Here is a 20,471-nt window from a genome sequence, read left to right on the forward strand (position 1 = left end):
AAAAAACCTAATGTGTGGGCCCCTAACTTGTGAATTTGGAAATAATGCAGATCAATTGAGTGGGGACTCAACGTCCCGATAATCAAAGTGAAGTAGAGTAAAGTGAAAACTTAATTTTAGAGAGATATTCCTACGTTTCCTATACTTAATTTGAATCTTTCCCTGTTTTCCTAATCTAACTTGAGATACCGAAAAACCATGCCCACGTACCTTGTCCTCTGTCAACTCAGTTGTTAGTTGTGTACGCTTCATCTTTCGCTTCGTGGATTGTTTCTTCCCTCGGTGTATCCTTTCCTCAATACGTCCTTCCTATGTGCGAGACCTTCCTCCTGGATTGGTTGCATCATTGGTCCAACGCTGCCTTCCATAGATGAGTAGAGTATTGCCAAGCACCTTGTATATCACTTTTACCACTACACTTTTTACATAAACAACTGTTCCTCTTGAACTTCCAGTATGAATTGGACCATTCTTCGGCCATTCCTTGTTTTTATACTGCTTGTTCCAGTTTCATATGTTCCGGTTTTTTACCGTTGCTTTCTTTATGTGTATGGTGTTTTATTGATGTGTAAGTGGTGGGCTATTGCATTGGGTAAATGCAGGCTGTACTTCTACATTCTACGTTTAGACTTTTGTTGACTTAGCGGACTTGTACGATCCTTATTACCTCATAATCTGTTCTACTAGCTATTATATCATACCTTCTCTTACCTATGTGCTAATATTGCTATTTTCGTACTGAGTTAGATAAGACAAATGGTCACCTATCCTATTTCCTAGTGAAATAGGAGGCTGACGTGCAGGCACGAGTCAAGGCCGTAGAACGTGTGGATTGTGCTGTTCTCATCAGCTTTTTTCTGACCTAAGGAGGCACTATTTCAGGGGTCTCTCCTCGTAATCAGCTGAGCACTATCCGTTCAACCCCCAGCGACTCAGGTAAGATCAACTTTTTTTTGGGTTGGTCAACAACTTGCATTCTACATTGCAAGCTGTCTTGTCCCGACAACAATCAACCTATGACCATTTTGTGCAAATATTAACTACATTCTCGTGAAGAGATATCCACGAACCGCAACTGCTGCCACTCTCTTACAAAGTCCTCCCACTCACAGTACAGGTCCTTGTCGTCTACAAGCACATTTCAGTTACGTTCTGGCTACAGGCTCATTCTGTCGTTTGTTGCTATTTCTATCTGCCGTAAAAGCTGTTATAGCAATCTTTAATAGTTGAAGCGAAAACGGGTTTTATTCTTGCCTTATATCTGGTTCTTCGTTTTCCACCAGATATACATATTGTTAAGTGTGGTCATAACCATGGGTAACTGAGACTACTCATGTAAACGCAGTTGCTCCTCTCATATGGATATAGAGAGAGCATCCAATATGGAGACCACAACTACATACTACTTGGAAGCAGACCGATGTCCTCCGACCTCTCACTTCAAGATCGCAGAAAGATAAGACAGGATAGTGTGGAAAAATGAAATACAGTGAGAGTAAAAAGGTAAAAAAGTAAAGTGAGAATGCTCCTCATTGGGCGAGACTTCCCTATGTACTTTATACCTTAAAGTAAGTGAGGGCCTGTTTTTTCGCAATGGGCATCCTTTTATTCGTCGGTTTAGCCAGGCAATCTATGACTAGGTGACGAATACTGAAGTTCGATGTGCTATCACATCTAGCTTCAAGGCGAAATAAATGTGAAAATTAGAGATAGGAGAGAGTAGTATGAAAGGAGAATGCACCTTTATGGGCTGAGATTTCCCCTATGTGCCTTGTACTCCAAAGCCAGTGAGGGGCTTGGTCTCTCCAAATTTGGCATTCCTGTGTTCATCGGTTCAGCCAGAAATACCTAAAAGGCACCCCTTTAGCTGGGTGACGAACACCTATCTCTCAATGAGAAAGTCATGGGGAATCTGAGTTGCCACCCGAGTGTGGTTCAGCTCACCAGCAGGTCCCACAGTTCAAGCTGCAGGCCAGTATATCTTTGCAGCCTGAAGACATCCTACATTGTTTGGGATGTATATTTGGTCTGTGGATGTACATTATATTCCCACTTATTCCCTCCAAAAGTGTTTAACAGACGGACTATAACTGACATACCTAAATCTTTTCTGCTACTTACTATCTCTAGCTGTGTTTCCTAATTAATTTTCAATTTTCCTATAGCCTTATCCACAGACATTGATATTATTCTCTCAATCATTGCTCCATTTTTAATGATTGAGGATTTCTTTCCTACTGTATGAATTTATCTTGTGGTTCTAACTAGATTCTCTTGTAACTTTTCTTACTAATTGAATTTAAATCTATCTCTATTGTGTTCCTATTAATATCTTCCTTCATTTTTAAAAACTTCTTATCATGAACTATTCTTCCCTTAATATATGAAGGTGCATTGGAAAGCACATTTCTTATGATCTTTTCTGTTTTATATTATCTAATCTATTACTCAAATTCTAGTCTAATCATCATCTGTCTAATTTGTGAAATGGAGATCCCTGCTGTCATCATAAACATTGCCTGTAAGTAAATATGCTAATAACTAAATTTAATCCTTTTGTGTATTTCAGATCATCTGCTATGGAATTTTCCGATGTCCGGCACGTTGTGGTTTTTTCCATTGCTGATCAGGTGTGTATCTATTCAATACTTTATGCCTTGTCGCTGTGTCTCTCCTTTTTCAGGCGCTGCATCATCCTTCTGAAATCGCGGAGTCCTCCTGCTTGTGTTTACGCCAGGTATGACGTTAATTCATCTAAGTCCTACTTGTTCTAGACCTATTTCCTGTCACAAAAAACTCTATCTTTCCATCATACTCATAATCTCTATGTTGTGCTCGTCTTTCATTCTTTTCCTGATCATTGTTTATATTTACATGCAAGTACTGTCATTTTACCTCTTCCTAACTTTCAAACTAATTTGTGTATCAAATGCTCAATTAGCGATGTTTACTAATGTAGTTATTATTGATTTCTTTTAGGTGAATTATTACAACGGTGGATCAAATTCAAACACGATGGCATACATTTCTCAATCAACAAATCAGATTATGTGAACTGTAATAAAGGTATATATTTTGCGATCAATAAAGAAATTTTCATGTTTACAACTAAACACTTGTCTTGTTACTTATTACTTGCAAATTAATCCTTATATTACTATGTTGCGTGTGCAATTTGAGCAAACACTTCTTGTGCGCGTTTCTACATTAATGATAGTCAAATGTTAATTATCATAAGTCTCCTAAATGGTCATTTGTTTTGATTGTAGTGACCCTTGAAAGAAAGGTGGTGTATTTATCAGAAAGAACTATTCTAAAGATTATAGTGATTTGTTGATGTTGTTGAACGTGAAGTTATCTTCTTGGCTTATATATGCCGCCTGTGCAGCTTTGCCCTTGAATACAACATCTACTTGTGGAAAACTTAGAGTGGACGCCTATATACGTATTTCGACTCTGTCCAAGGAGTCTCATCAGTAGGCTTTATTGTGCAACTACCGGGGGTGTTTTAGATTGACCTAATGGCCCTTTTTATAAGAAGAACCTAATGTGTGGGCCCCTAACTTGTAAATTTGGAAATAATACAGATCAATTGAGTGGGGACTCAACGTCCCGATAATCAAAGTAAAGTAGAGTAAAGTGAAAACTTCATTTTAGAGAGATATTCCTACGTTTCCTATACTTAATTTGAATCTTTCCCTGTTTTCCTAATCTAACTTGAGATACCGAAAAAACCATGCCCACGTACCTTGTCCTCTGTCAACTCAGTTGTTAGTTGTGTACGCTTCATCTTTCGCTTCGTGGATTGTTTCTTCCCTCGGTGTATCCTTTCCTCAATACGTCCTTCCTATGTGCGAGACCTTCCTCCTGGATTGGTTGCATCATTGGTCCAACGCTGCCTTCCATAGATGAGTAGAGTATTGCCAAGCACCTTGTATATCACTTATTACCACTACACTTTTTACATAAACAACTGTTCCTCTTGAACTTCCAGTATGAATTGGACCATTCTTCGGCCATTCCTTGTTTTTATACTGCTTGTTCCAGTTTCATATGTTCCGGTTTTTTACCGTTGCTTTCTTTATGTGTATGGTGTTTTATTGATGTGTAAGTGGTGGGCTATTGCATTGGGTAAATGCAGGCTGTACTTCTACATTCTACGTTTAGGACTTTTGTTGACTTAGCGGACTTGTACGATCCTTATTACCTCATAATCTGTTCTACTAGCTATTATATCATACCTTCTCTTACCTATGTGCTAATATTGCTATTTTCGTACTGAGTTAGATAAGACAAATGGTCACCTATCCTATTTCCTAGTGAAATAGGAGGCTGACGTGCAGGCACGAGTCAAGGCCGTAGAACGTGTGGATTGTGCTGTTCTCATCAGCTTTTTTCTGACCTAAGGAGGCACTATTTCAGGGGTCTCTCCTCGTAATCAGCTGAGCACTATCCGTTCAACCCCCAGCGACTCAGGTAAACTTTTTTTTTTTTTTTTTTTTTTTTTTTTTTTTTTTTTTTTGGATTGGTCAACAACTTGCATTCTACATTGCAAGCTGTCTTGTCCCGACGACAATCAACCTATGACCATTTTGTGAAAATGTTAACTACATTCTCGTGAGGAGATATCCACGAACCGCAACTGCTGCCACTCTCTTACAAGGTCCTCCCACTCACAGTACAGGTCCTTGTCGTTTACAAGCACATTTCAGTTACGTTCTGGCTATAGGCTCATTCTGTCTTTTGTTGCTATTTCTATCTGCCGTAAAGGCTGTTCTAGCAATTTTTAATATTGAAGTGAACATGGGTTCTATTCTTGCCTTATATCTGGTTCTACATTTTCCACCAGGTATACATATTGTTGAGTGTGGTCGTAACCATGGGTGACTGAGACTACTCATGTAAACGCAGTTACCCCTCTCATATGGATATAGAGAGAGCATCCAATATGGAGAACAAAACTACATTTTACTTGGAAGCAGACCGATGTCCTCCGACCTCTCACTTCAAGATCGCAGAAAGATCAGATAGGATAGTGTGGAAGAATGAAATATAGTGAGAGTAGAAAGTAAAAAGGTAAAATAAGAATGCTCCTCATTGGGCGAGACTTCCCTATGTACTTTATACCTTAAAGTAAGTGAGGGCCTGTTTGTTCGCAATGGGCATCCTTTTATTCGTCGGTTTAGCCAGGCAATCTATGACTAGGTGACGAATACTGAAGTTCGATGTGCTACCACATCTAGCTTCAAGGCGAAATAAATGTGAAAAATTAGAGATAGTGGAGAGTAGTATGAAAGGAGAATGCACCTTTATGGGCTGAGATTTCCCCTATGTACCTTGTACTCCAAAACCAGTGAGGGGCTTGGTCTCTCCAAGTTTGGCATTCCTGTGTTCATCGGTACCCCTTTAGCTGGGTGACGAACACCTATCTCTCAATGAGTCAGTCATGGGGAATCTGAGTTGCCACCCGAGTGTGGTTCAGCTCACCAGCAGGTCCCACACTTCAAGCTGCGGGCCAGTGTAACTTTGCAGCCTGAAGACATCCTTCATGTTTGGGATGTATATTTGGTCTGTGGATGTGCATTATATTCCCACTTATTCCCTCCAAGAGTGTTTAACAGACGGACTATAACTGACATACCTAAATCTTCTCTGCTGCTTACTATCTTTAGCTATGTTTCCTAATTAATTTCAATTTTCCTATAGCCTTATCCACAGATATTGATATTATTCTCTCAATCATTGCTCCATTTATAATGATTGAGGTTTCTTTACACCTAACTGAGATATATTTTAATCAATTTAACTGGGTATTCTTGTGAAAACTAATTTGAAAAATGTCTGAAAATAATTAATCCCTTCATATTTACTTATAACTGCTATGTTGGAATTCTTGTCATGATATTCTATTCTATGGTGTACTTTTAATTATATGAAATGTATCTCATTTTTTCATCTAGCTTTTCTTCCTACTATTGTTTTGCTATGTTTAATATTTCCATCTTCCTAATTTGTTGAATTACTATTCTGATCTTCTATTCCTTCAATGTATGCAAATCCCTTATCAAGTATTAATAGTGTAATCTTTAATGTTTTGTACTGGCTAATCTATTACTCAAATTCTAGTCTAGCTGTCATTTGTTCAATATATCAAAATGGAGTTTAACTATTGTCAAGTTTAAATGTTGCTACAAGTGTATAAATACAAAGAAAACTTTGATCCTAATGCACTACATTGGTTCATTTGTTCTGGGGTTTTTCCATTCCCCAGCACGTCATGGGTTTTTCCATTGCTCAGGTTCGTATGCATTTAATTGTGTATGACTTGTGGCTGTGCTTTTCCTTTTTCCTTCTTTCAGGTGCTGCGCCAACTTTTACATGGTCCCATTTAGAGCATCTAACCGCCTACGGAGTCCCACTGCCTGTGTCCATGGTGAGTACGACGTTTGCTCCTCTTTGAGTTTGAGTCCTTCTTCCTATTTAGAGCATCATTACTTCTACCGGCGATCATTTTACCTATGTTGTGCATACATTTCGTTTTGTTTACCTAATAATTGTTTTCTTTATGTCATTTTTCACCTTCTCCTAACCTCAAAATTTATTTGTTTACTAAATGTTCAATTTGTGTTGTCTAAATTCAATTAACAAATTGTCTGCTTAATGGCTTTTAACTTTTTAGGATCAAATACAACCAAACGGATCTGTTCATCCCCTGAGTGCATCACATACCATATTACAGAAAAATGTATTCAAATATATGAGTTGTAAAAAGTAAATATAAGAAAGTTTAATAAAGATACTTATATATTGATAATCGTTGTGTTGTTTATTGTTCGTAACCTTCAAAATCCTTTCTCTGTGTTTCCATTATGCGGTGTCGGTATGTGTATTGAAGCAAAATTTATGTGCAAATTATTAACTAAATGCTTGTAAAGTGTCAATGGTTATAAGTCACCTGAGTGGCCATTATTCTAGATTGGAGTGACCCTTGAAGAAATTGTGGCATATTTATAAGAAAACGAGCTATTCTAAAGATTTGTGATGTTTGATGCCGTTGAACGTCAAGTTCACTTCTTGGCCTACATTTACCGCATCGGCAACCAGCCCTTGAAAAACAGCATCTATGTTTGTGGGAAAAACTAAGTGGACGCCTATATACGTATTTCGACTCTGTCCGAGGAGTCTCATCAGTAGGCTTTTTTGTGCAAACTACCGGGGGTGTTTAGATTAGCCTAATGGCCCTTTGAGAGAACTAATGTGTGGGCCCCTATCTTATGAATTTAGAAATTATATTGATCATTGAGTGGGGATTCAGCATCCCGATAGTCAAAAAAGTGTTTGATCTGAGAGAAAAAATATTCCTTCGTTACATATCACTGACATGAATCTTTCTTAGAACCTATCTCTATTTTCCTGGCTTAAACAGAAAACCCAACATTCTCACGTACCTTTGCCCGCTGTGTCATTTGGTTGTTTTCTCGGCTTCAAATCTGTCCTTTCTTTTAGTGTGTCCTTTCCTCGGTTAGTCCTTGTTGTGTCCATTGTACGACCCTACCTAGTGGATTGTTTGTGCTCTGGGGATTATTCTTCCATCACTGCTGTCCGTGGCATTTTGACTTGGTGTCGCTTGACCATTTTTACTCTTGGTATAAGGTTAGGCAGGTATTCTCACGACTATTCCCACTTTATTTCACTACGTCTTTAACACCGCACCTCCAATGTGACTATGGCCCATTATGGAATCATTCCTTGTTTTTATACTTGCCGTTCCTGTTCCATATGTTCCGGTTTTTTCCGTCTATTTCTTTATGTGAACGGTGTATTGGGCTGGTGTTTGAGTGTTGGTCTCTTGCATTGAGTCAATACTGGTTTGTGATTATGCCTTCTAAGTTCCAACTTTAGTTAATTTGACACGTTTGTATGATTGTAGATATTTATTATGTTGTCCTAGCTGTTTTTCTACCTCTTATAGCTTGTGTTCTTATTTCGTTGTTATTTAAACTGTTTTTTGGCTTTTGCCTCTCTATATAAATAAGTATTGTATTATTTTGTAGTAAGTTCAGATAGGTCAAAATGGTCAACCTATCCTATTTCCTAGTGAAATAGGTGGCCGATGTGCAGGCACGAGTCAAGGCCGTAGAACGTGTGGATTGTGCTGTTCTCATCAGCTTTTTTCTGACCTAAGGAGGCACTATTTCAGGGGTCTCTCCTCGTAATCAGCTGAGCACTATCCGTTCAACCCCCAGCGACTCAAATAAGGATCAACTTTTTTTTGGATTGGTCAACAACTTGCATTCTACATTGCAAGCTGTCTTGTCCCGACGACAATCAACCTATGACCATTTTGTGAAAATGTTAACTACATTCTCGTGAGGAGATATCCACGAACCGCAACTGCTGCCACTCTCTTACAAGGTCCTCCCACTCACAGTACAGGTCCTTGTCGTTTACAAGCACATTTCAGTTACGTTCTGGCTATAGGCTCATTCTGTCTTTTGTTGCTATTTCTATCTGCCGTAAAGGCTGTTCTAGCAATTTTTTAATATTGAAGTGAACATGGGTTCTATTCTTGCCTTATATCTGGTTCTACATTTTCCACCAGGTATACATATTGTTGAGTGTGGTCGTAACCATGGGTGACTGAGACTACTCATGTAAACGCAGTTACCCCTCTCATATGGATATAGAGAGAGCATCCAATATGGAGAACAAAACTACATTTTACTTGGAAGCAGACCGATGTCCTCCGACCTCTCACTTCAAGATCGCAGAAAGATCAGATAGGATAGTGTGGAAGAATGAAATATAGTGAGAGTAGAAAGTAAAAAGGTAAAATAAGAATGCTCCTCATTGGGCGAGACTTCCCTATGTACTTTATACCTTAAAGTAAGTGAGGGCCTGTTTGTTCGCAATGGGCATCCTTTTATTCGTCGGTTTAGCCAGGCAATCTATGACTAGGTGACGAATACTGAAGTTCGATGTGCTACCACATCTAGCTTCAAGGCGAAATAAATGTGAAAAATTAGAGATAGTGGAGAGTAGTATGAAAGGAGAATGCACCTTTATGGGCTGAGATTTCCCCTATGTACCTTGTACTCCAAAACCAGTGAGGGGCTTGGTCTCTCCAAGTTTGGCATTCCTGTGTTCATCGGTACCCCTTTAGCTGGGTGACGAACACCTATCTCTCAATGAGTCAGTCATGGGGAATCTGAGTTGCCACCCGAGTGTGGTTCAGCTCACCAGCAGGTCCCACACTTCAAGCTGCGGGCCAGTGTAACTTTGCAGCCTGAAGACATCCTTCATGTTTGGGATGTATATTTGGTCTGTGGATGTGCATTATATTCCCACTTATTCCCTCCAAGAGTGTTTAACAGACGGACTATAACTGACATACCTAAATCTTCTCTGCTGCTTACTATCTTTAGCTATGTTTCCTAATTAATTTCAATTTTCCTATAGCCTTATCCACAGATATTGATATTATTCTCTCAATCATTGCTCCATTTATAATGATTGAGGTTTCTTTACACCTAACTGAGATATATTTTAATCAATTTAACTGGGTATTCTTGTGAAAACTAATTTGAAAAATGTCTGAAAATAATTAATCCCTTCATATTTACTTATAACTGCTATGTTGGAATTCTTGTCATGATATTCTATTCTATGGTGTACTTTTAATTATATGAAATGTATCTCATTTTTTCATCTAGCTTTTCTTCCTACTATTGTTTTGCTATGTTTAATATTTCCATCTTCCTAATTTGTTGAATTACTATTCTGATCTTCTATTCCTTCAATGTATGCAAATCCCTTATCAAGTATTAATAGTGTAATCTTTAATGTTTTGTACTGGCTAATCTATTACTCAAATTCTAGTCTAGCTGTCATTTGTTCAATATATCAAAATGGAGTTTAACTATTGTCAAGTTTAAATGTTGCTACAAGTGTATAAATACAAAGAAAACTTTGATCCTAATGCACTACATTGGTTCATTTGTTCTGGGGTTTTTCCATTCCCCAGCACGTCATGGGTTTTTCCATTGCTCAGGTTCGTATGCATTTAATTGTGTATGACTTGTGGCTGTGCTTTTCCTTTTTCCTTCTTTCAGGTGCTGCGCCAACTTTTACATGGTCCCATTTAGAGCATCTAACCGCCTACGGAGTCCCACTGCCTGTGTCCATGGTGAGTACGACGTTTGCTCCTCTTTGAGTTTGAGTCCTTCTTCCTATTTAGAGCATCATTACTTCTACCGGCGATCATTTTACCTATGTTGTGCATACATTTCGTTTTGTTTACCTAATAATTGTTTTCTTTATGTCATTTTTCACCTTCTCCTAACCTCAAAATTTATTTGTTTACTAAATGTTCAATTTGTGTTGTCTAAATTCAATTAACAAATTGTCTGCTTACTGGCTTTTAACTTTTTAGGATCAAATACAACCAAACGGATCTGTTCATCCCCTGAGTGCATCACATACCATATTACAGAAAAATGTATTCAAATATATGAGTTGTAAAAAGTAAATATAAGAAAGTTTAATAAAGATACTTATATATTGATAATCGTTGTGTTGTTTATTGTTCGTAACCTTCAAAATCCTTTCTCTGTGTTTCCATTATGCGGTGTCGGTATGTGTATTGAAGCAAAATTTATGTGCAAATTATTAACTAAATGCTTGTAAAGTGTCAATGGTTATAAGTCACCTGAGTGGCCATTATTCTAGATTGGAGTGACCCTTGAAGAAATTGTGGCATATTTATAAGAAAACGAGCTATTCTAAAGATTTGTGATGTTTGATGCCGTTGAACGTCAAGTTCACTTCTTGGCCTACATTTACCGCATCGGCAGCCAGCCCTTGAAAAACAGCATCTATGTTTGTGGGAAAAACTAAGTGGACGCCTATATACGTATTTCGACTCTGTCCGAGGAGTCTCATCAGTAGGCTTTTTTGTGCAAACTACCGGGGGTGTTTAGATTAGCCTAATGGCCCTTTGAGAGAACTAATGTGTGGGCCCCTATCTTATGAATTTAGAAATTATATTGATCATTGAGTGGGGATTCAGCATCCCGATAGTCAAAAAAGTGTTTGATCTGAGAGAAAAAATATTCCTTCGTTACATATCACTGACATGAATCTTTCTTAGAACCTATCTCTATTTTCCTGGCTTAAACAGAAAACCCAACATTCTCACGTACCTTTGCCCGCTGTGTCATTTGGTTGTTTTCTCGGCTTCAAATCTGTCCTTTCTTTTAGTGTGTCCTTTCCTCGGTTAGTCCTTGTTGTGTCCATTGTACGACCCTACCTAGTGGATTGTTTGTGCTCTGGGGATTATTCTTCCATCACTGCTGTCCGTGGCATTTTGACTTGGTGTCGCTTGACCATTTTTACTCTTGGTATAAGGTTAGGCAGGTATTCTCACGACTATTCCCACTTTATTTCACTACGTCTTTAACACCGCACCTCCAATGTGACTATGGCCCATTATGGAATCATTCCTTGTTTTTATACTTGCCGTTCCTGTTCCATATGTTCCGGTTTTTTCCGTCTATTTCTTTATGTGAACGGTGTATTGGGCTGGTGTTTGAGTGTTGGTCTCTTGCATTGAGTCAATACTGGTTTGTGATTATGCCTTCTAAGTTCCAACTTTAGTTAATTTGACACGTTTGTATGATTGTAGATATTTATTATGTTGTCCTAGCTGTTTTTCTACCTCTTATAGCTTGTGTTCTTATTTCGTTGTTATTTAAACTGTTTTTTGGCTTTTGCCTCTCTATATAAATAAGTATTGTATTATTTTGTAGTAAGTTCAGATAGGTCAAAATGGTCAACCTATCCTATTTCCTAGTGAAATAGGTGGCCGATGTGCAGGCACGAGTCAAGGCCGTAGAACGTGTGGATTGTGCTGTTCTCATCAGCTTTTTTCTGACCTAAGGAGGCACTATTTCAGGGGTCTCTCCTCGTAATCAGCTGAGCACTATCCGTTCAACCCCCAGCGACTCAAATAAGGATCAACTTTTTTTGGATTGGTCAACAACTTGCATTCTACATTGCAAGCTGTCTTGTCCCGACGACAATCAACCTATGACCATTTTGTGAAAATGTTAACTACATTCTCGTGAGGAGATATCCACGAACCGCAACTGCTGCCACTCTCTTACAAGGTCCTCCCACTCACAGTACAGGTCCTTGTCGTTTACAAGCACATTTCAGTTACGTTCTGGCTATAGGCTCATTCTGTCTTTTGTTGCTATTTCTATCTGCCGTAAAGGCTGTTCTAGCAATTTTTTAATATTGAAGTGAACATGGGTTCTATTCTTGCCTTATATCTGGTTCTACATTTTCCACCAGGTATACATATTGTTGAGTGTGGTCGTAACCATGGGTGACTGAGACTACTCATGTAAACGCAGTTACCCCTCTCATATGGATATAGAGAGAGCATCCAATATGGAGAACAAAACTACATTTTACTTGGAAGCAGACCGATGTCCTCCGACCTCTCACTTCAAGATCGCAGAAAGATCAGATAGGATAGTGTGGAAGAATGAAATATAGTGAGAGTAGAAAGTAAAAAGGTAAAATAAGAATGCTCCTCATTGGGCGAGACTTCCCTATGTACTTTATACCTTAAAGTAAGTGAGGGCCTGTTTGTTCGCAATGGGCATCCTTTTATTCGTCGGTTTAGCCAGGCAATCTATGACTAGGTGACGAATACTGAAGTTCGATGTGCTACCACATCTAGCTTCAAGGCGAAATAAATGTGAAAATTAGAGATAGTGGAGAGTAGTATGAAAGGAGAATGCACCTTTATGGGCTGAGATTTCCCCTATGTACCTTGTACTCCAAAACCAGTGAGGGGCTTGGTCTCTCCAAGTTTGGCATTCCTGTGTTCATCGGTACCCCTTTAGCTGGGTGACGAACACCTATCTCTCAATGAGTCAGTCATGGGGAATCTGAGTTGCCACCCGAGTGTGGTTCAGCTCACCAGCAGGTCCCACACTTCAAGCTGCGGGCCAGTGTAACTTTGCAGCCTGAAGACATCCTTCATGTTTGGGATGTATATTTGGTCTGTGGATGTGCATTATATTCCCACTTTTTTGGGTTGGTCAACAACTTGCATTCTACATTGCAAGCTGTCTTGTCCCGACGACAATCAACCTATGACCATTTTGTGCAAATATTAACTACATTCTCGTGAAGAGATATCCACGAAACCGCAACTACTGCCACTCTCTTACAAAGTCCTCCCACTCACAGTACAGGTCCTTGTCGTCTACAAGCACATTTCAGTTACGTTCTGGCTACAGGCTCATTCTGTCGTTTGTTGCTATTTCTATCTGCCGTAAAAGCTGTTATAGCAATCTTTAATATTGAAGCGAAAACGGGTTTTATTCTTGCCTTATATTTGGTTCTTCGTTTTCCACCAGATATACATATTGTTAAGTGTGGTCATAACCATGGGTGACTGAGACTACTCATGTAAACGCAGTTGCTCCTCTCATATGGATATAGAGAGAGCATCCAATATGGAGACCACAACTACATACTACTTGGAAGCAGACCGATGTCCTCCGACCTCTCACTTCAAGATCGCAGAAAGATAAGACAGGATAGTGTGGAAAAATGAAATACAGTGAGAGTAAAAAAGTAAAAAAGTAAAGTGAGAATGCTCCTCATTGGGCGAGACTTCCCTATGTACTTTATACCTTAAAGTAAGTGAGGGCCTGTTTTTTCGCAATGGGCATCCTTTTATTCGTCGGTTTAGCCAGGCAATCTATGACTAGGTGACGAATACTGAAGTTTGATGTGCTACCACATCTAGCTTCAAGGCGAAAAAATGTGAAAAATTAGAGATAGGAGAGAGTAGTATGAAAGGAGAATGCACCTTTATGGGCTGAGATTTCCCCTATGTACCTTGTACTCCAAAGCCAGTGAGGGGCTTGGTCTCTCCAAATTTGGCATTCCTGTGTTCATCGGTTTAGCCAGAGATACCTAAAAGGCACCCCTTTAGCTGGGTGACGAACACCTATCTCTCAATGAGACAGTCATGGGGAATCTGAGTTGCCACCCGAGTGTGGTTCAGCTCACCAGCAGGTCCCACAGTTCAAGCTGCAGGCCAGTATATCTTTGCAGCCTGAAGACATCCTACATTGTTTGGGATGTATATTTGGTCTGTGGATGTACATTATATTCCCACTTATTCCCTCCAAGAGTGATTAACAGACGGACTATAACTGACATACCTAAGTCTTGTCTGCTACTTACTATCTCTAGCTATGTTTCCTAATTCATTTTTAATTTTCCTAAAGACTTATCCACAGACTTTGATATTATTCTCTCAATCATTGTTCCATTTTTAATGATTGAGGATTCTTTCCTACTGTATGACTTTATCTTATGGTTCTAACTAGATTCTCTTGTAACTTTTCTTGCTAATTGAGTTCAAATCTATCTCTATTGTGTTACTATTAATATCTTCCTTCATTTTTAAACTTCTTATCATGATCTATTCTTCCCTTACTATATGAAGGTGCATTGGAAAGCACATCTACTATGATCTCTTCTGTTTTATATTATCTAATCTATTACTCAAATTCTAGTCTAATCATCATCTGTCTAATTTGTGAAATGGAGATCCCTACTGTCATCATAAACATTGCCGTAAGTAAATATGCTAATAACTAAATTTAATCCTTTTGTGTATTTCAGATCATCTGCTATGGAATTTTCCGATGTCCGGCACGTTGTGGTTTTTTCCATTGCTGCTCAGGTGTGTATCTATTCAATACTTTATGCCTTGTCGCTGTGTCTCTCCTTTTTCAGGCGCTGCATCATCCTTCTGAAGTCGCGGAGTCCTCCTGCTTGTGTTTACGCCAGGTATGACGTTCATTCATCTAAGTCCTACTTGTTCTAGACCTATTTCCTGTCACAAAAAACTCTATCTTTCCATCATACTCATAATCTCTATGTTGTGCTCCTCTTTCATTCTTTCCTGATCATTGTTTATATTTACATGCAAGTACTGTCATTTTACCTCTTCCTAACTTTCAAACTAATTTGTGTATCAAATGTTCAATTAGCGATGTTTACTAATGTAGTTATTATTGATTTCTTTTAGGTGAAATATTACAACGGTGGATCAAATTCAAACACGATGTCATACATTTCTCAATCAACAAATCAGATTATGTGAACTGTAATAAAGGTATATATTTTGCGATCAATAAAGAAAATTTTCATGTTTACAACTAAACACTTGTCTTGTTACTTATTACTTGCAAATTAATCATTATATTACTATATTGCGTTGTGCGAAAACTTCTTCATTCATGCAGGTCAAGTTTGTATTCTCTTCAGTATCCTAAGTGGTCAATAGTTTGTGTGGAATGACCCTTGACATAAAAGTGATTTACTAGTTAACTAATTAATCTAAAGATTGTTAAGATTTGTGATGCCGCTGAACGTTAAGTTCCATTCTTGGCGATTTTGTGCCGCTTACGCATTCCGCCCTTGAGTAGACGACATCTGTGATAGTGGAAAAACCTCAGTGGACGCCTATATACGTATTTCGACTCTGTCCAAGGAGTCTCATCAGTAGGCTTTATTGTGCAACTACCGGGGGTGTTTTAGATTGACCTAATGGCCCTTTTATTGAGAAAAACCTAATGTGTGGGCCCCTAAATTGTGAATTTGGAAATAATGCAGATCAATTGAGTGGGGACTCAACGTCCCGATAATCAAAGTGAAGTAGAGTAAAGTGAAAACTTAATTTTAGAGAGATATTCCTACGTTTCCTATACTTAATTTGAATCTTTCCCTGTTTTCCTAATCTAACTTGAGATACCGAAAAACCATGCCCACGTACCTTGTCCTCTGTCAACTCAGTTGTTAGTTGTGTACGCTTCATCTTTCACTTCGTGGATTGTTTCTTCCCTCGGTGTATCCTTTCCTCACTACGTCCTTCCTATGTGCGAGACCTTCCTCCTGGATTGGTTGCATCATTGGTCCAACGCTGCCTTCCATAGATGAGTAGAGTATTGCCAAGCACCTTGTATATCACTTTTTACCACTACACTTTTTACATAAACAACTGTTCCTCTTGAACTTCCAGTATGAATTGGACCATTCTTCGGCCATTCCTTGTTTTTATACTGCTTGTTCCAGTTTCATATGTTCCGGTTTTTTACCGTTGCTTTCTTTATGTGTATGGTGTTTTATTGATGTGTAAGTGGTGGGCTATTGCATTGGGTAAATGCAGGCTGTACTTCTACATTCTAAGTTTGGACTTTTGTTGACTTAGCGGGCTTGTACGATCCTTATTACCTCATAATCTGTTCTACTAGCTATTATATCATACCTTCTCTTACCTATGTGCTAATATTGCTATTTTCGTACTGAGTTAGATAAGACAAATGGTCACCTATCCTATTTCCTAGTGAAATAGGAGGCTGACGTGCAGGCACGAGTCAAGGCCGTAGAACGTGTGGATTGTGCTGTTCTCATCAGCTTTTTTCTGACCTAAGGAGGCACTATTTCAGGGGTCTCTCCTCGTAATCAGCTGAGCACTATCCGTTCAACCCCCAGCGACTCAGGTAAGATCAACTTTTTTTGGGTTGGTCAACAACTTGCATTCTACATTGCAAGCTGTCTTGTCCCGACGACAATCAACCTATGACCATTTTGTGCAAATATTAACTACATTCTCGTGAAGAGATATCCACGAAACCGCAACTACTGCCACTCTCTTACAAAGTCCTCCCACTCACAGTACAGGTCCTTGTCGTCTACAAGCACATTTCAGTTACGTTCTGGCTACAGGCTCATTCTGTCGTTTGTTGCTATTTCTATCTGCCGTAAAAGCTGTTATAGCAATCTTTAATATTGAAGCGAAAACGGGTTTTATTCTTGCCTTATATTTGGTTCTTCGTTTTCCACCAGATATACATATTGTTAAGTGTGGTCATAACCATGGGTGACTGAGACTACTCATGTAAACGCAGTTGCTCCTCTCATATGGATATAGAGAGAGCATCCAATATGGAGACCACAACTACATACTACTTGGAAGCAGACCGATGTCCTCCGACCTCTCACTTCAAGATCGCAGAAAGATAAGACAGGATAGTGTGGAAAAATGAAATACAGTGAGAGTAAAAAAGTAAAAAAGTAAAGTGAGAATGCTCCTCATTGGGCGAGACTTCCCTATGTACTTTATACCTTAAAGTAAGTGAGGGCCTGTTTTTTCGCAATGGGCATCCTTTTATTCGTCGGTTTAGCCAGGCAATCTATGACTAGGTGACGAATACTGAAGTTTGATGTGCTACCACATCTAGCTTCAAGGCGAAAAAATGTGAAAAATTAGAGATAGGAGAGAGTAGTATGAAAGGAGAATGCACCTTTATGGGCTGAGATTTCCCCTATGTACCTTGTACTCCAAAGCCAGTGAGGGGCTTGGTCTCTCCAAATTTGGCATTCCTGTGTTCATCGGTTTAGCCAGAGATACCTAAAAGGCACCCCTTTAGCTGGGTGACGAACACCTATCTCTCAATGAGACAGTCATGGGGAATCTGAGTTGCCACCCGAGTGTGGTTCAGCTCACCAGCAGGTCCCACAGTTCAAGCTGCAGGCCAGTATATCTTTGCAGCCTGAAGACATCCTACATTGTTTGGGATGTATATTTGGTCTGTGGATGTACATTATATTCCCACTTATTCCCTCCAAGAGTGATTAACAGACGGACTATAACTGACATACCTAAGTCTTGTCTGCTACTTACTATCTCTAGCTATGTTTCCTAATTCATTTTTAATTTTCCTAAAGACTTATCCACAGACTTTGATATTATTCTCTCAATCATTGTTCCATTTTTAATGATTGAGGATTCTTTCCTACTGTATGACTTTATCTTATGGTTCTAACTAGATTCTCTTGTAACTTTTCTTGCTAATTGAGTTCAAATCTATCTCTATTGTGTTACTATTAATATCTTCCTTCATTTTTAAACTTCTTATCATGATCTATTCTTCCCTTACTATATGAAGGTGCATTGGAAAGCACATCTACTATGATCTCTTCTGTTTTATATTATCTAATCTATTACTCAAATTCTAGTCTAATCATCATCTGTCTAATTTGTGAAATGGAGATCCCTACTGTCATCATAAACATTGCCGTAAGTAAATATGCTAATAACTAAATTTAATCCTTTTGTGTATTTCAGATCATCTGCTATGGAATTTTCCGATGTCCGGCACGTTGTGGTTTTTTCCATTGCTGCTCAGGTGTGTATCTATTCAATACTTTATGCCTTGTCGCTGTGTCTCTCCTTTTTCAGGCGCTGCATCATCCTTCTGAAGTCGCGGAGTCCTCCTGCTTGTGTTTACGCCAGGTATGACGTTCATTCATCTAAGTCCTACTTGTTCTAGACCTATTTCCTGTCACAAAAAACTCTATCTTTCCATCATACTCATAATCTCTATGTTGTGCTCCTCTTTCATTCTTTCCTGATCATTGTTTATATTTACATGCAAGTACTGTCATTTTACCTCTTCCTAACTTTCAAACTAATTTGTGTATCAAATGTTCAATTAGCGATGTTTACTAATGTAGTTATTATTGATTTCTTTTAGGTGAAATATTACAACGGTGGATCAAATTCAAACACGATGTCATACATTTCTCAATCAACAAATCAGATTATGTGAACTGTAATAAAGGTATATATTTTGCGATCAATAAAGAAAATTTTCATGTTTACAACTAAACACTTGTCTTGTTACTTATTACTTGCAAATTAATCATTATATTACTATATTGCGTTGTGCGAAAACTTCTTCATTCATGCAGGTCAAGTTTGTATTCTCTTCAGTATCCTAAGTGGTCAATAGTTTGTGTGGAATGACCCTTGACATAAAAGTGATTTACTAGTTAACTAATTAATCTAAAGATTGTTAAGATTTGTGATGCCGCTGAACGTTAAGTTCCATTCTTGGCGATTTTGTGCCGCTTACGCATTCCGCCCTTGAGTAGACGACATCTGTGATAGTGGAAAAACCTCAGTGGACGCCTATATACGTATTTCGACTCTGTCCAAGGAGTCTCATCAGTAGGCTTTATTGTGCAACTACCGGGGGTGTTTTAGATTGACCTAATGGCCCTTTTATTGAGAAAAACCTAATGTGTGGGCCCCTAAATTGTGAATTTGGAAATAATGCAGATCAATTGAGTGGGGACTCAACGTCCCGATAATCAAAGTGAAGTAGAGTAAAGTGAAAACTTAATTTTAGAGAGATATTCCTACGTTTCCTATACTTAATTTGAATCTTTCCCTGTTTTCCTAATCTAACTTGAGATACCGAAAAACCATGCCCACGTACCTTGTCCTCTGTCAACTCAGTTGTTAGTTGTGTACGCTTCATCTTTCACTTCGTGGATTGTTTCTTCCCTCGGTGTATCCTTTCCTCACTACGTCCTTCCTATGTGCGAGACCTTCCTCCTGGATTGGTTGCATCATTGGTCCAACGCTGCCTTCCATAGATGAGTAGAGTATTGCCAAGCACCTTGTATATCACTTTTTACCACTACACTTTTTACATAAACAACTGTTCCTCTTGAACTTCCAGTATGAATTGGACCATTCTTCGGCCATTCCTTGTTTTTATACTGCTTGTTCCAGTTTCATATGTTCCGGTTTTTTACCGTTGCTTTCTTTATGTGTATGGTGTTTTATTGATGTGTAAGTGGTGGGCTATTGCATTGGGTAAATGCAGGCTGTACTTCTACATTCTAAGTTTGGACTTTTGTTGACTTAGCGGGCTTGTACGATCCTTATTACCTCATAATCTGTTCTACTAGCTATTATATCATACCTTCTCTTACCTATGTGCTAATATTGCTATTTTCGTACTGAGTTAGATAAGACAAATGGTCACCTATCCTATTTCCTAGTGAAATAGGAGGCTGACGTGCAGGCACGAGTCAAGGCCGTAGAACGTGTGGATTGTGCTGTTCTCATCAGCTTTTTTCTGACCTAAGGAGGCACTATTTCAGGGGTCTCTCCTCGTAATCAGCTGAGCACTATCCGTTCAACCCCCAGCGACTCAGGTAAGATCAACTTTTTTTGGGTTGGTCAACAACTTGCATTCTACATTGCAAGCTGTCTTGTCCCGACGACAATCAACCTATGACCATTTTGTGCAAATATTAACTACATTCTCGTGAAGAGATATCCACGAAACCGCAACTACTGCCACTCTCTTACAAAGTCCTCCCACTCACAGTACAGGTCCTTGTCGTCTACAAGCACATTTCAGTTACGTTCTGGCTACAGGCTCATTCTGTCGTTTGTTGCTATTTCTATCTGCCGTAAAAGCTGTTATAGCAATCTTTAATATTGAAGCGAAAACGGGTTTTATTCTTGCCTTATATTTGGTTCTTCGTTTTCCACCAGATATACATATTGTTAA

General features: G+C 38.8%; 2 long non-coding RNA genes across 6 annotated transcripts in view; both read left to right on the forward strand.

The window, feature by feature from the left end:
* The window catches only part of LOC119661096, a 40,369-nt gene that overhangs the window by 18,111 nt on the left and 1,787 nt on the right, over positions 1–20,471 (forward strand). For 4 of the 5 annotated variants that reach the window (XR_005250549.1, XR_005250548.1, XR_005250547.1 and 1 more), the window contains exons 8-10: positions 15,125–15,211; positions 18,118–18,394; positions 18,636–18,722. This is a non-coding gene — a long non-coding RNA (uncharacterized LOC119661096). Of the gene's footprint in view, positions 1–2,459; positions 2,479–15,124; positions 15,212–18,117; positions 18,395–18,635; positions 18,723–20,471 lie in introns of those variants that run through there. The other variant, XR_005250552.1, reaches the window with a different exon arrangement.
* LOC119661098 lies at positions 2,538–3,113 on the forward strand. Its single transcript, XR_005250553.1, has 2 exons — positions 2,538–2,737; positions 2,980–3,113. It is a non-coding gene; the product is annotated as an uncharacterized LOC119661098 (long non-coding RNA).

Source organism: Hermetia illucens, unplaced genomic scaffold (assembly GCF_905115235.1).
Source record: "Hermetia illucens unplaced genomic scaffold, iHerIll2.2.curated.20191125, whole genome shotgun sequence".
Lineage (NCBI taxonomy): Eukaryota > Metazoa > Arthropoda > Insecta > Diptera > Stratiomyidae > Hermetia > Hermetia illucens.